The sequence below is a fragment of the Aplidium turbinatum genome, chromosome 18 (assembly GCF_918807975.1).
Source record: "Aplidium turbinatum chromosome 18, kaAplTurb1.1, whole genome shotgun sequence".
Classification (NCBI taxonomy): Eukaryota; Metazoa; Chordata; class Ascidiacea; order Aplousobranchia; family Polyclinidae; genus Aplidium; species Aplidium turbinatum.
In genome coordinates, this window is record NC_137489.1 from 15099331 (window position 1) to 15115186 (window position 15856).

The 15856-nt window shown below is 39.2% G+C and overlaps 1 non-coding gene across 1 annotated transcript; it reads left to right on the top strand.

Annotated features, from left to right (window-relative positions):
- Positions 1-7034: 7034 nt before the first annotated feature.
- LOC145788013 (U6 spliceosomal RNA) lies at positions 7035-7146 on the top strand. The gene has a single exon (XR_014291475.1). It is a non-coding gene; the product is annotated as a U6 spliceosomal RNA (small nuclear RNA).
- The last annotated feature ends 8710 nt before the right edge of the window (positions 7147-15856 follow it).

Genomic DNA, 15856 nt, shown 5'->3' on the forward strand with positions numbered 1-15856 from the left:
TTTTATAGAATGTTTATAATTTGATGTTTGGCGAGGCTCATCTGATGTAATGTTTATATAGTTATGTCATAATCCGATACAACTTCATTGTATCATTCGGTAGGCACTTTAACATCCTAATATCCAATTCAGCCACGAACCATCAGATGTTACGTTCTCCGTCCAATTGTGACCATTCCAGCATTCAGCCAGAGAGTTGATTATTACTTTGAACTTTGTTTGGTAATTACAAAAGAAAAAAGAGCAATAGCAATGGTTGGAAGTTGCGTTTTTCTTTTTTTTTCCGAGAAACGCAACCTTGATGACGTCATGAATAGCGTAGCTTCTGATTGGTTGATGGTTTGTGATTAAATTGGATATCTGCATGTTATAGTGCCTACCGTACTACTCATCATCTTTAGTAGAATCCTTACGTTATGGAGGGCGCCAGACTATGGAAATCTCTGAAAAGGGGCGCTGGAGAAACAAGAGTTAAGAACCACTGGATTAGGTCTTTTGTAAAAAGTGTAGGTTAGCCTACATAGGCTACAGGGGGTGTTGGAAACATTTCTTTTTGAGGCGAAATTCATTATTTCTTTGAAAATCTATTTCTTAAATTTCATTCGGTTGTTCGGACAAAAAAATACCGTTTTAAATAGCCCTAGTAGGCTATATACAGTAGCGTCGAAAGGGGGGTCAGGGTCAGCTTACAGGGGGTCCAGGAGGTACTTTTGGTTTTGGATCCGGCCCAAGATAATTTTAGGGGCCTGGAACCTTTTGAAGGGGCCTGGAAACATGAAGAAACCACAACGTATTCTTTGGATACAGTGCATTTTTGTTATTAGCAACCTGCACAAAATCTTTCCTATAGCCTATACCAGTGATGCCAGTTGCTCATTAGATTTCCAGCAAAAATCCTAAAATCTAGTTGAACATTGGCATGGTAACAGTATCACAAAATAGCTTAAAGTCACGTAACTGACATATAGATACTTTTTATGAATTAACCTACTACTCAGGTTATGATTTTATACTGGCGATTTTGAAGACCACCAAGCAGATTAGCTTCCAGTCAAAATTAAAGCTTGCACCTTGACACGGCTTGGGTATGTGGGTCATTATGCTTTCATAAGACCAAATGATTTTGACAAATAGAGAGTAAGAATGTGAATAAGAAATTACAAGCCGACATCGCGTCCCAATACAACAAACCAGACCAAAAAATCAGGCCAAAAACATGCTCCAGACTCTGGACGTTCACCTGAACTACATCCTGGAAGAGTGTCGACCAGAGTACCTGGAAAAAATCAATAATTTCTACAATTACAAAGCAAGCGGATTTCAAATCAGATCCAGAACTACTCCAGTAAGCGATGAAGAACCATCCAAAAACTTCTTCAAAGCAGACGAAAAATACTGTGAAAGCAGCTCTATCACTGAGATACACGACAACTCTCACCAAGAAAGACGACATTCTCAAAGAAGTAGCCTACACAGTACACAGCTTTATCACTTCTTATGGGGTGTAGAAGACGACATCAACCTTGTCAGAATCAATGTGCGAGGTCTCACGACGGGCTGCTGTGTATCTTGATCGAGCGTGCTGTTTTGTTTGTGAATTCTTATGCTATAGGTTATTGTCGGTTATTGTCCTGTAGTAACCTTTGATTGCGAGATCTTTATTATGCGACGTGTTTCTACGTGCGAATCTGGAATGTTCTTTTGTTTTTCACAATTGCCAAATGTCGTTTGTCATGACGTCATAAGGATGTTTACCAGTAGATCTGTGATTGCAAAATCTTTATTATGTAACGTAATTTCTAGAACCTTCTACCCTACGTGACAATCTGAAAGCTTCTTTAAACTTGCTTGTTTGCGTTTAGTGCAACTCAACAGAACAATGAGTCCTTATGATGTAACATTACGTAACCTTCTCGAAGTTACTAGACCGAACAACTTTCTATAAATAGTGGTGTAATTTGCGTAATCATTATTATTATTAGTTTATTATGAGAGTTGTGTTATGAGTTGTAGATTGGTAATAATAGGTGCAGAGATTATTGCTGATTGAGAGTTGAAGTAATTGAATACAAGTAGATGAAAATTGGTGCTGATATAAATTGCGTTTGAAATTAGAGTTATTTGAGAAACCGTTCGTTAAAGTCCTTCAAGAATTTTCATTATCATTTCACCAGTAGAAATATTCTACATTTAATTGACTGCCTTTCGGTAATATCCCATTAAACTACGTCATTGAACCTTTCCAAGTCTCTTTCCTGGTAAGAGATAGAAAGAAACCGTGACATTCTGGGGGCTCGTCCGGGAACAGAACAACAGAACAACCGAAAGAACAATAAATCAGCAACAAGCTGTCAAAATGGCGGATACTGTCAAAAATGAGATGATCGAAAACTTACGGAGCATGGCTGAACGAATGGGGCTGAGTGGAAGTGAGAGGTCTCAGTTTGTGATGGAAGAGTATCACAAGATAATGGACCAAAAATCTCAGCAAGAAGCTGACGAAAGAGAAGAAAAAAGAGCTGCTCGTGAAATAAGGAAAGCAGAACTTGAAGCTGAAGAGAAACAACGGGTACAACTTGAAGCTGAAGAAAAGAGAGCAGAGCGTGAAGCCGAAGAGAAATGAGCACAACGCGAAGCAGAAGCTGAAGAGAAACGGGCACAGTGCGAAGCTGAAGAGAAACGGGCGCAGCGAGAAGCAGAAGCTGAAAAAAGAAGAGCGCAATATGAATTGGAAAAGTTAAGACGTGATTTAGAAAGACAAAAACTGGACATTGGTGAGCGATCTAATTCTACTAACGATGATGTTCGAGATGTTATTGTGGCGCAAGTTAGACGTCCAGACTTGCCATCATTTGTTGAAGAAAAATATGATTTGGATAGTTATTTGTTAAAATTTGAAAGATATGCTGCAATAGAAAAATTAGAGAAGTCGACGTGGGCTACCCAGTTAAGCATGTTGTCATCGGGACAAGCTCTTGATGTATATTCAAGACTTTCACAAGAAGATGCGATGGACTACGACAGATTGAAGTTAGCTTTGTTAAAGTGCCCCTGACAGGTTGGACCCAAGTATAGTAACTTTTGTAAGCATTTTCTAGCGCAGAACTATGCTTAGCAAACTTTTTAATCTTAACCTCGAAGCTCGACTGGTTAGGGCGAAATTTATACAAAACGACAGTTCCGCAGCGCCACCACAGACGAAACTCCATATTTCACTGCTCTGGGACGACTTTGGTGGTGTTACGTCATCCTGGGTGGGCGTCGTTAGCGACGGATAAAACAAATGCTTTCGAGATGTAATTGGTGGATCACAGTTTGGTCGGAGTTGGTACAAGCGGTTGCTTTTTTCGAAGATTTATTGCTTTTTGCAGTTTAATAAAACTGTACTGGATACGTTCCTACAAAACCTAAAATATACTTGAAGTGAAAAATGAAGAAATCGTACGAATCATCATTCATATTCACTATTAATAAATAAATAAAAGTTCTCTCTCTCTCTCATAATGTGCCTTTAGTTGGGTTGGCCATTGAAATCCGGTGTAACGGCCATCTGGACTTTAAAATTGTTTCGGATTCGCCAAACAATGCATGACGGCAGCACAATCCGATTGTTGCTTCCGAGAGCACCACCTTGTAGTATCCACTCCAATACATGCCTGTAAGCGACTAATTACCGATAGGCTACTGCCTGCAAGGAAATAAAATTACTTCATTTAGTGTGCATTCTTTTGCGTTTAGGGTATTTTTAGCCTAATGAAGCATCCTTACTCTTTTGATAGGTCTCTGTTTTCTCCTTTTGGTTTATTGCTTTTTCTCCAGTTCTTCCTGCTCCTCATAAAAAAAGTCCTCAGAACTGCAGGATGTAAATGTGCCTCAAAATCGGTCAAATTGGTAACACAGCTAGATGCGTCTTTCTTCAAAAGTTTTTTCGTCTGTGGCACTTCATGGCAACATACACATTCATTGGGCTGGGACATAGACTCGCACTTGTGACAAACGCACCACCTACAGTTTCCAGCACGCCAATCATTGCTGAGAAGATCCAAATCGGGTTGGTGGTGTTAACAAAATCATCTCCATTGAAGTGAAGAGAACATATACGACTGGTTTTGTATGGTCCATCCCACTTTCGAACACTTGAAGAAAACCTTGACTATTTTTTTCTCAGCACCTTGTTTTGTTTGAAAGCATGAAAAGATAGCACACGTCTTTGTCACTGATTCTGTCACATAAACAGGAATTTCCAGGCATTACCTCAACCATAAATTAAGGGTACTGTCTGAGATACTGCTGTTACACTGCAAATGGCTATAGCCAGATTAGGACAAATAAAAAATTATCCAAATTGTAGCCCTACAAGAGTTTAGAAAAACTGCAATTTCAATTGAATTGAGATGCTGTTTGATAAAAATAAACTCAATCTATTTGATCTAAACCTGATAGTAATAATAAGTTGACTTTTTCTTTTCGGTAATTCTCATTTTGCACATGCTTTAAACCAATAGAGCCCCACACATTGACGTTTTGGAGCAGTCGTACCATACCTTACCAACTCACCACAGAGAAAGAATGTATCCTTCCCACCCATGGTGACGTCACAGCGAGGTTGCCGTTTTTATTTTCGCAATTGAATGAGTGCCAGATTTGCCGAAAGTGAACGAAAGTTTGCAAGCGTGTAACTTAGTAGCCTGTTGATATTTTTTACTATTTGCTGGTCAGGGAAGTTTGTTAGTGTCATCTCTTTGGTATCTTAGGTAAATTTAGCAAATTTATTTTCCTGTCAGAGGCACTTTAAAGCGATACAATTTTACCGAGCATGGATACCGTCAAAGATTCCGTGAGGCAAAGCCTGAACGACACGAAAGCTCAGGTCAATTTATTGAACGTCTAAGAAACCCTTTGTTAAAATGGTTTGAACTTTCTGGGGCCAAACAATCATTGGACGGATTGGCAAGCCTTATAGTTAAGGAACAATTCACAGATTCATGTTCAAAAAAGATCTGTCTGTTTATTTAATGGAGAGAAGTCCAAAGACTCTAGAACAGGGGTCACCAACCTTTTTTGCATACGGGCCACTTTGGCACTTAGGAGAGCTGTGGTGGGCCGCACTAATAAAATTTTAGGTAGGTTGACTCTTATGATGCAGCTTCGGTAGAGAGTTTGTCTTGTTGAACCATAGGCATACGAAGCCGAGCAACGTTATCAAGTTTAACATATTAAAGATTATTATATTTACAAAAAACACAAAACTACGCAACAATTAAATATCGAACGTTTTCGACATCACACGATGTCCTCTTCAGGAATAACATATAAACAATTTTTACTACATCTGAATAAAATACATTGGTTATTATAACTATAAACAGGAAAAAACAAAAACTGCAGAGTACTTCTGACTAGCTCAAACTCAACGATATAGGCTTTGCGAGTATGTCAACAAGACATTTATCGACTAGAGCTGGGGAACACTTGAATTCCATACAGAAAAGTGCCATTAAAGATCACATTTTCTCGTGTACAGTATGCAAAAACAACGTTTCTATAAAACAATTTGAGATCATGTCCAGAGGCAGGTCTGAGTATCAAACTAAAATCTTAGAAGCCTTGTAGCCTACATAAAACGTAACAAGCCACCTTTGAACAGACAATTGTATGCTTGCGGCTCATCTTTCTTGCTCTCTGTATTTTAAAATTAGTTTTTTCGCACCTTACCTTTCTACCACATCATGTGATCTGTTCAACACCTTTTGATGCAGTTACCTTGGATTTTCGCAAAGCCTATATCGTTGAGTTTGAGCGGTAGGCACTTTTACATCACCCACTCGTCGAAGAGCGCCTGCTTTTCAATGTGAAATTGCTTTGTGTTTTGTTTAGTCACAATTTTCCTTATAAACTCCATTGATTGCAGCCATTAAGATCCTTCTTGCACTCAGTTCAGTTGCAGAAGAAAAAATAGTATTAGCAGAGGGTGGGAATCGAACCCACAAAATCGAAATTACTACTCCTCTGCCCTAACCATTAGGCAACGGTGGTTGTGGGAAAGCATTGACTTAAATTTCTTTGTATCAAAATTTTTCGATCAGAATATCACGTGTCGAGTCACATGACTGAAATCAGCTGAATCGCGAGTGAACATGTCACGCATGATTGCGTACCTCTTCGACGAGTGGGTAATGTTAAAGTGCCTACCAGTTTGAGCTAGTCAGAAGTACTCTGCAGTTTTTGTTTTTTCCTGTTTATAGTTATAATAACCATTGTATTTTATTCAGATGTAGTAAAAATTGTTTATATGTTATTCCTGAAGAGGACATCGTGTGATGTCGAAAACGTTCGATATTTAATTGTTGCGTAGTTTTGTGTTTTTTGTAAATATAATAATCTTTAATATGTTAAACTTGATAACGTTGCTCGGCTTCGTATGCCTATGGTTGACTCTTATGCTAGAAAAGAACGCATTCCGTACCCAGTATAGGCTATCCAGCGTTACATGTCGTTCATATTTGTGTTAGAATACCGCAGCAACAAAATTAATCGAACAACGCTACTGCCAGGCCAAGCTCTTTTCACAACACTTTTGACTTTTTTAACAATGCCTAATAAACGAGGCCACTTGTTTTGCGCACTTTTAGCGAGGCGAGCGGTTTTATCAGAATATTTATCGCCAAGCAAGAGTGGTGTTGTCACTTCGCTTCACAAAAGATATCTTGCAATTAACAATTTCAGTAAACAAGGAAATGTTTGACACATCGCAATACAGGCAACAATAGTGACCTGCAAACATATCATCCAAAAATAGGCTCCAATCACAAGGAAAAAGAAACCAGGCACCATGAAACAAACGCTTGTGGAAATCACCGAAAAATCGTAATTCTATCGGAATTCATGAACAGTCTTCCCTCTAAAAAAGCAATGAGTTGGTTTTTCATCCTTTTTGTGAGAGTCTATAAAACCGTCTTTTTTTTATTATAGACAACTGTCACTTGCGGTGCTTATCAGCGTTGCAAGAATTTGTTGATGAACAACATTTTGCAGTACTTGCTTCGGCAGTAGGCTACATATACTAAAATTGGAACGATACAGAGAAGATTAGCGTGGTCCCTGCGCAAAGATGACACGCAAAATCGTGAAGCGTTCCATATTTCTTAAAAAAAACATTTTGCAGTAGGCTACTAAGCTAAATATTTTCATAATAGCCTACAATCAGAAAAAGTCTTTAAATTTAGATGCAATATTTTGCCAATTTATTATAAATTGAGTAGACACACTAACCTATTTTGCCAAGAAAAACTTGCATAAAGAGAACTCCGCTCGTGAAACACAATAACGGTGAAACGCACACTAGTGTTCACATGACATTTGTAAACTTAAAATAAGCAATCCTATGCTCACAGACAATTTCGAAATTCGAAAACAGACGTTTTAATCAACCACTGGGACAGTGTGGCTGGACATCGCATTGGAATACCTTTAAGCGACCCCCACCTAGAACTATAATCTGATTGGTCGGTCGGTGGAATCGTATGCAAAGCGAAAATATGCTTCCCGGAAAGTATTTTTTGCTTTCGTGTTCTTTAAATCCTCAAGAAAAGTATTTTTGGTTATACTTGTACGCTGATACCTTCCGCGGGCCGCAACGATACAGCGTGACGGGCCGCATGCGGCCCGCGGGCCGCCAGTTGGTGACCCCTGCTCTAGAAGATATAGCCAGTGTGGCGGAACAGTATTTAGTTGCCCATGATGAGAAGTTGTCGATCGAAGAGACGTTGTCATGCGATAATGACGAGGAGCAAACAAATAATTTTAAAGGAGGTGCTGTTCCAAGAGAAGTAGGGGAAGACGGGGCAAAGCGGGACGTGGGGCAAAGCGGGACATCGTGATTTCTCACGTTTTGTATTCTTTGGCTCCCTCTAACCGGAAGCACTAGTTAGGCAACTATAAACTGTATTTGGTGTGTAAAAATTGCGACTGGCAGAGCACAACGCGTGTCGTGAGGAAGTAAAATGTGTTTTGGCATGGTTTGTTATAAGAAAGAGATGGAAAAGTAGCTACCACATTCGTTAGCATAAGCGAATTTGTTGGTAGCTTTGTTTTTATCTTAGACATTGAGACAGTATTTGTTGGTAACAAAAGCAACTTTTACCTAAAACTTAACAGGTTTCAGCAGAGATGTTATTTTTCAAAGGCCATACTTTGGGGCAAAGTGGGACAGCTGTATTAGGGCAAAGTGGGACAGTGCATTAGGGCAACATGAAACTCTAGAAGTCTAGATTGTATCTGTGGTTCTTCTGTTGACTGAATTTTTGTTTATAACTCTTTTAGCCTTCAAGATTGTAAAATATTTATCAGCATTCATTTATATTTTACCGGTAGGGCTACACAATTTAATTCTGACAATGGTTCGTCGCTATAAGAGAAAAACTGCAATAGGTAAATGGACGGATAGGCCATCAATATTAAGAATGCAATAGAAGATGTGAAAAGCAAGAAATTGTCTTTGAGAGAAGCGGCTAAACAGTACCAAATCAAGCAAAAATGAAGTGTCCCGCTTTGCCCCACGGCTGGGGCAAAGCGGGACATTCAAAAACAATTTTCTTTTTGGATTTGTAGGCCTACTATAACAGTAGAAAGATTCCGCTTGATCTTCGAACCAAATATGCTGACCAACTAAGGCTTTCGATTAAAAAAGAAATTAACTAATCCAACCATCACTGTTGCTGAAATTACGTTTTTACGAAAAGTGTCCCGCTTTGCCCCGTCTTTCCCTAAGTTGTTTTAACTGTAATGGCGTAGGTCATAAGGCTGTTAACTGCCGGAGTAAGACTAACAGATATCATCAAGATGCAAAGAAGTGGTGCAATCGTTGCAGTAGGCAAGGACACGAAGCGAAGGAATGCAAGGACAAGTCGTTTTCCCTATCCAATCAGTCTGGGAAGAACGAAAAAAACACAGACGTTTATCGAGGCGGTTGTGCGATAATGATTCATGAACCACAGCTTGAGGAGAGACCGGATGAAGATGATCAGTTGGAGAAGAAAACGGGAAAGAAGACAAAAAAAGATGCTTGCGAAAAAATAATACCTGAAGATTTCCTGCCAGTAGTGAATGGAACAGTTGGAAACAAAAAGGTAAAAGTTTTACGTGATTCTGGTTCTACGGGTATAATGGTGAGGAGAGATTTAGTAGAAGACAGTCAGTTAACGAGAAAAACTGGCCATGGGATGTCGATAAATAATACTTCAATCCAAGGACCGTTAGCGAAATTATATATCGAAACTCCGTATTGTAGTGGGACTGTGAAAGCGTTATGTTTACAAAATCCTTTAGTTGATCTTATAATCGGAAATGTTACTGAGAGAGATTCTGAAGTTAGGCTACTTGTTATTCTTGTGGCAAGAATGGTCACTTTGCTCGAGATTGTTGTGCAGATAATCAGCGACGATCTCACGATCACGGATACAAAGAGCGCGAAGAACCGAGGAGAGGAGGCAGGCAACGACCATTTGAGGATTGCTATAGATGCGGTAGACGCAGACACTTCGCCAAGGAGTGCGTTGCTGACGGAGGACATTTGGAAAACAAGCGTTGCCGTGACAACCACTGCTACCGATGTGGGGAGATTGGACACATAGCCAGGAGCTGCCCTTTTGATGAAAAGGCTTGCTACAACTGTCACAGAGAAGGTCATCTGGCCAAGGACTATCCGGAGAGGAAGTGTTTCCGATATAAGAAGATGGGTCATCTTGCTCGCCGGTGCAATGAAGACATTGAGGACGTTGGAAACTCACAGTAAACGTGATAATTATTGTTTTGAGAAACGCTGTCGTTGGTAGATCATGCAACGATGGACTAATGAGAACTGTTTTATTGAGTAATTAATTGTTTTTGTAATGTTGGTCACAGCGGTAAACCATAATCTCTTCTTGGGAAAATTTTAACATAAAGTTCCCTAATCCGTTCGTCTGTATATAATGACCGAAGAAACACACACTTGAACTTCTTTTCAAACAGTGTATTCCTGTAAAATTAGCCCGAGGCTACCGAAAACGAGGGGGTGCAACGCGTACACCACTTAAACTGTCACTACACAACAGATTACTTGGATAAAAGACGGAACTTTTGTCCAGCTAGCAAGCACTAAGCCAACAGTTAAATGTACGGCCAACTTTCAAACAATCATTTTACGAATGACCAGAATAGATATCAATATCTCAAATTCACGTAGAAAGTAACTGTGACGCAATAAATGAAAGACAATTATGAAGTCATTCCAACAGGTGTTTAAAGCTGATGTAATATTTCCTGTTTAAACAGGCCCAAACAAGTTTGACACAAGTCTATGAACGATGGTGCAATTTTGGCACATTTTCTAGCAACTTCCATGACGTAATATTCAGTAGACTTGAACGGTTTTATATGACGTTTGATTTGTACAGAGATTGGCCGTAACAAATGTGTTTTGTATTTATTGTGCTGTTACATTGTTTGCAACAATATTCTAGGGGGGGGGGGGGGGGACATATGTCACAATCAATGTGCGAGGTCTCGCGACGGGCTGCTGTGTATCTTGATCGAGCGTGCTGTTTTGTTTGTGGAATTCTTATACTATAAGTTATTATCGGTTATTGTCCTGTAGTCCCCTTTGATTGCGAGATCTTTATTATGCGACGTGTTTTTGGAACATTTTGCCCTACGTGCGAATCTGGAATGTTCTTTTGTTTTTCACAATTGCCAAATGTCGTTTGTCATGACGTCATAAGGATGTTTACCAGTAGATCTGTGATTGCGAAATCTTTATTATGTAACGTAATTTCTAGAACCTTCTACCCTACGTGACAATCTGAAAGCTTCTTTAAACTTGCTTGTTTGCGTTTAGTGCAACTCGACAGAACAATGAATCCTTATGATGTAACATTACGTAACCTTCTCGAAGTTACTAGACCGAACAACTTTCTATAAATAGTGGTGTAATTTGCGTAATCATTATTATTATTATTGTGAGTTTATTATGAGAGTTGTGTTATGAGTTGTGGATTGGTAATAGGTGCAGAGATTATTGTTGATTGAGAGTTGAAGTAATTGAATACAAGTAGATGAGAATTGGTGCTGATATAAGTTGCGTTTGAAATTAGAGTTATTTGAGAAACCGTTCGTTAAAGTCCTTCAAGAATTTTCATTATCGTTTTACCAGTAGAAATATTTTACATTTAATTGACTGCCTTTCGGTAATATCCCATTAAACTACGTCATTGAACCTTTCCAAGTCTCTTTCCTGGTAATAGATAGAAAGAAACTGTGACAAACCTTCAAGAACAGGACAGATACCTGAACATTCTGGGAGAGGCCAAAACTGAGGAAGACACAGCTGATAACTCTAAAAGAAGTAAAAACCGCCATCAAATCTCTAAACAAAGATTCTGCACCCGGATCCGATGGTCCGGTGCATTGTTTCACCAAAAATGCTGGCATTTCCTGAAACACGACATTTTGAAAATGCTTATAAATTGCTATTTGAGAAAAAAAATGACCCCTTCCATGAGAGAAGCAAAATTGAAGCTGATCTTTAAAAAAGGCTTAAAAGAAAAGCTCAAAAACTGGAGACCGATCTCTCTCCTCGTCATCGTCGTCTGAGCTTCTGTGGCCGAGAGTCTATCCTTTTACCACCCCAGATTCACGATGTTCCCGGACTACACTGGAAGATTGCTAGAGAGCAGCCAGTCTTTAGTTTCATCATCCATGACGCGCAGACCTTCCACTCCGTTAGGTGGCTTGAAGATGGTACAGTCATTGATGATGTGGTCTGCGGTCTGTTCCTCGGCACCACATTCACAGGAGGAGGAAGAAGCCATTCCCCATTGGTGCATGGTTGAGCGGAAAGCTCGACGCCCGTACGGAGACGGTTGAGGCGCACCCATGCCTGTCTCTGTAGTGTCAGGTTGACACCCCGTCGCATCTCTCTCCTCAACACAGACTACAAGATTTTGAGTAAAATCCTCTCCAACAGATTCACACCCATGATCACAAACCTGATTTGTCCAAATCAGGAGTGTGGATTGCCAAACCGCAGAATAGAGCATGTCACAATGAACATACAAGCCGCCCTAGAAGCATCCCAAACTCAACACAAGGACTTGTACATCACGTTAACTAACTTTGAAAAAGCCTTCAATAAAGTAAGTCATTCATTTCTCTATGGAATGTTGAAGAAACTCAGCGTGAAACCAAACTACCTGTCTTTGGTTTACAACAAAACAAAAAGCAAGATAGAAATAAACGGAGATCTAACCAAACTAATCAACATCAAAAGGGGCATTCGACAGGTATGTCCCCTCAGCATGCTCTATCCTATTTCATAATCTGTGCCGACGTGCTCACCCGTCGCATAGAGAAAAAACAACTGATCAACGGTTTTCGCTTTTCCAAGCTGACAATCAAAATACAACAATATGCGGACGACACCACATTCATAACAAGAGACATTCCATCTCTCAAAGAAATCAACAAAGAACTAGCCTTGTACCAGACCATGTCTGGCTAAAAAGTAAACAGGGAAAAGACCCAGATCTTGGCATCCAAACCTGATCTGGCCCATAAAGCTCAGCAGCTATTTCCTGAAGCTGCGTTCTTGAACAACATCAAGATCCTGGGCACTTGGCTACGAACAAACAAAACAGAACTGGATAAAATGAACTGACAGATGGCCATCAGAAAAACCCAGACGATCGCCAATATCCACAAGCCACGAAGACTCTCCCTCTACAGAAATATCTCCATCATCAACACTCTCATTGTACCCGTCACTTTGCATCTGAGTAGAGTGCTGATGCCAACAAAACAACACATCAAAGAACTCAACAAAATCCTCTTCAACTTCCTCTGGCATCGTTCACCATTCGAACAACTCCAGAGCAAAAAACTTCCTCTTGCCAAAGATGGAGATATCAACATGGTGGACATCCAATCCAAATTTCAAACAAGCCCCATCGACAAAATTCGTCATCTCTTCTCAATATAAGACGCCACCGAAATCTGGCACAAATGGGCCATGTTTAATCTAAGCTACAGAATGAGACACATCAATTTTTTGTTTTCCAATAGCGTTCCACATGCCCCGAATCCAAACGAAATGTATGTGGACATCTTTAAGTCCTTTTGCAAACTCAAAGGCTTGAGAAAACTATTGAATTAGTTTTTTTCACACAGGAAATCTTTTATACTTTACAAATCTTTGTATTCAATTAAATTTGTATGAGGTGTCGATTTCGACACCTCGGCTGTTGGAGGTATATCCACACATTGTAGATGGGCCTACAATAGGCTAACATAAAAAAGATTTTTTGAAAAATAATACTGAACTATAAAGTGTAAGCATAATTGGGAAGCTGCTGAAAGTTTGAAAACGTTGCGATAACAACTAAGGCCCAAAATAGTGCATTAAATTTCTAAAAGTGTCGATTTCGACACCTTGTCCGTTCTAGTGTTAATAACTAAACCAAAACAAATCAATCAAGCCATCAACATTGCATGAATATGTATTTACATGATTCAACGCAACAGATTTTTGTAGAATTGAGAATTAAATACAAAACAACGCGAGCTATTTTACACAAATAGGAATAAGAGACAAGTTTTAAAAACAAATAGACAACTTGATGCACACGACTAAGTTTCATTTTACATATCTTTAAATTCAACAGTCTTCAAATATCATTTAATTTAGTCTGCAAAAGTTGACTTTACTTTATATGATTTTTCTTGTTGCTATCTTTGAGTTTGTATTTACTACATTATGAGCATGTTGATAAATTTCAACGCAGGTTGTGTCAATATAGTCAGAGTTCTTTCTTGCGCATTGAAAATTTTGGACTTTATAAAATGATCAATTTTATCTAGAAGTTAAGCAATTAAAACTAATGTAAAATAACGTAAATAATACCCACAGAATTGTGATTTACTCGAAGGGTAATCGAGCCCATGAACACCAAATACATTTTCTGTCGCTCAAAGTTTGAGGTTTTTCTTCTTGTGTTTGAGGCGCCTTAGGCCATATTGTTAGATTCAGGTGTAGCAGCCAACGGGTTGTGTTTTCATCGAGTGTTGCAAGGTCCACATTTTTATCTTAGGGTCGGTATTTGGACGTTGGTAGATAATGTGGTGTGCAGTCTGAATGTCTAAGTCACATGCACAAGATGGTTTGGGCTTGAACAAAATCATTACGGTGATAACTAGGGAAAGCAAGTATTTATCCAAAATTGAAAAATTTAACTTCAATTTACAAACTTTGACCTTAATTATTGAGTGTTCTATCTGTAAAGCACCAAACAGGATGTAGGGCATCTTCTTCGTTTTAACCTTTCTTTGTCGTCACTTTAAGCATCGAGGGGTTCTGCTTTTTACCACTCTTGAGCAATGGCTGTGACTCTGGCTAAATATTTGGCAGGTGTCGAGCAGCCACTGAATTGACTCGTCATCCAGTTTGACATCACTATGACGTCATTCACTACCTCCCTTGCAAAATCTGTCCCATACGACAGAAAAACATATTGTACCTAACTGTAAATCGCAAAAGTATACATTTGTTTCTACAAAAACAAGAAGGCTTAGTTGATAATAGGCCTAATTGGCATGGTGATCAACTTTTATAAGGCTCGATCACACTGTGCCGTAATAGGTTGCATAATCTTTAACGGCAAACATCCGTTTTCCTGAAAGGTGACATGAGTTCTAAAATTAAACAAACAAACGGGCAAGAATTTTTTTTTACTAAAGTTGAAATAGAGTGAAAATATCCGGCAATTTTAAGTTGTAGTGTAGCCCATAGTATCCTATAATGATAAATAAAAGTAATAGTGTCCGCTTGTGATGGTCAGCCATCCTCTCGGATGTGGTCATTTTTAACTCAATAATAATCTTAAATGCTTTGATTTGCTTGAAACTGTCCAGCCAGGAAATCTAACTTGTAACTAGTTTACGTAGGCACTTGACTTTTTTTCACAAGCTGTTTGAGTAAATGATAAACCCCAGACAAGGTACTCTGAGGCAAACAACAACTTTGAAGTTTTATGTAACAAATTGATGTAAAGTCGAGGTTTATTTCTTATTTTCAGCTGATAATTTAGGATTGCAGTTTGAAAAAGAAATACAAATCATAACAATTTATGTGGGTTTAATGTGGGCAGCCTATTTGGACATTTAGTATATTCACTCGTTTGTAAGCTTCCCCGAATGTAGGTCGCTCACGTTTGTAAGCCGCATGCATTGTGGTGATAAAAACTAATTTAAGCAAGCGCCGTTTGTTAGCCGCTCCGTCATGTAATGTACATTTTCTCCCTAGATTTCACGTTCCACTGTCCTCGTAATAAAATAGACCTGAAATATAAACGTTTTGTTGATCTTAATAAAACAATCAATGCATCTTAATCAGAGCTGCCTTTCAATCACATAATTGCAGCATGATCGTGCCTTGTTTCACCTGTAACTGACAAGTAACTGCCCGTACGCAAACGGCATCGTAAACTGAATTGCCTAACTGGGTTGGCACCTGCGGACAAACTTAGCTGGAGCTCAGATATTAGCCCATATAGCCTCCACTTATGACCAAGCTGGTGATGCTACCTTCCAAGAGGGGTCTGCTACTATTCGGTGAGTCCGATTCGGTGAGTCTGATTCGGTGAGTTCCTAACCTCTAACCCCTAACCCCTAATCCTAAAACGGCAATGATAATTAGGCTACGGTACCCGATAATTTTTAAAAAAAATTGAAAAAATCCCCCGTTAAGGGATCGGACTCACCGAAACGGGCCATTCCGTTCCAAGAGAGCCTTATCAAGAAAATACAAAAGATAATTATATTTGTT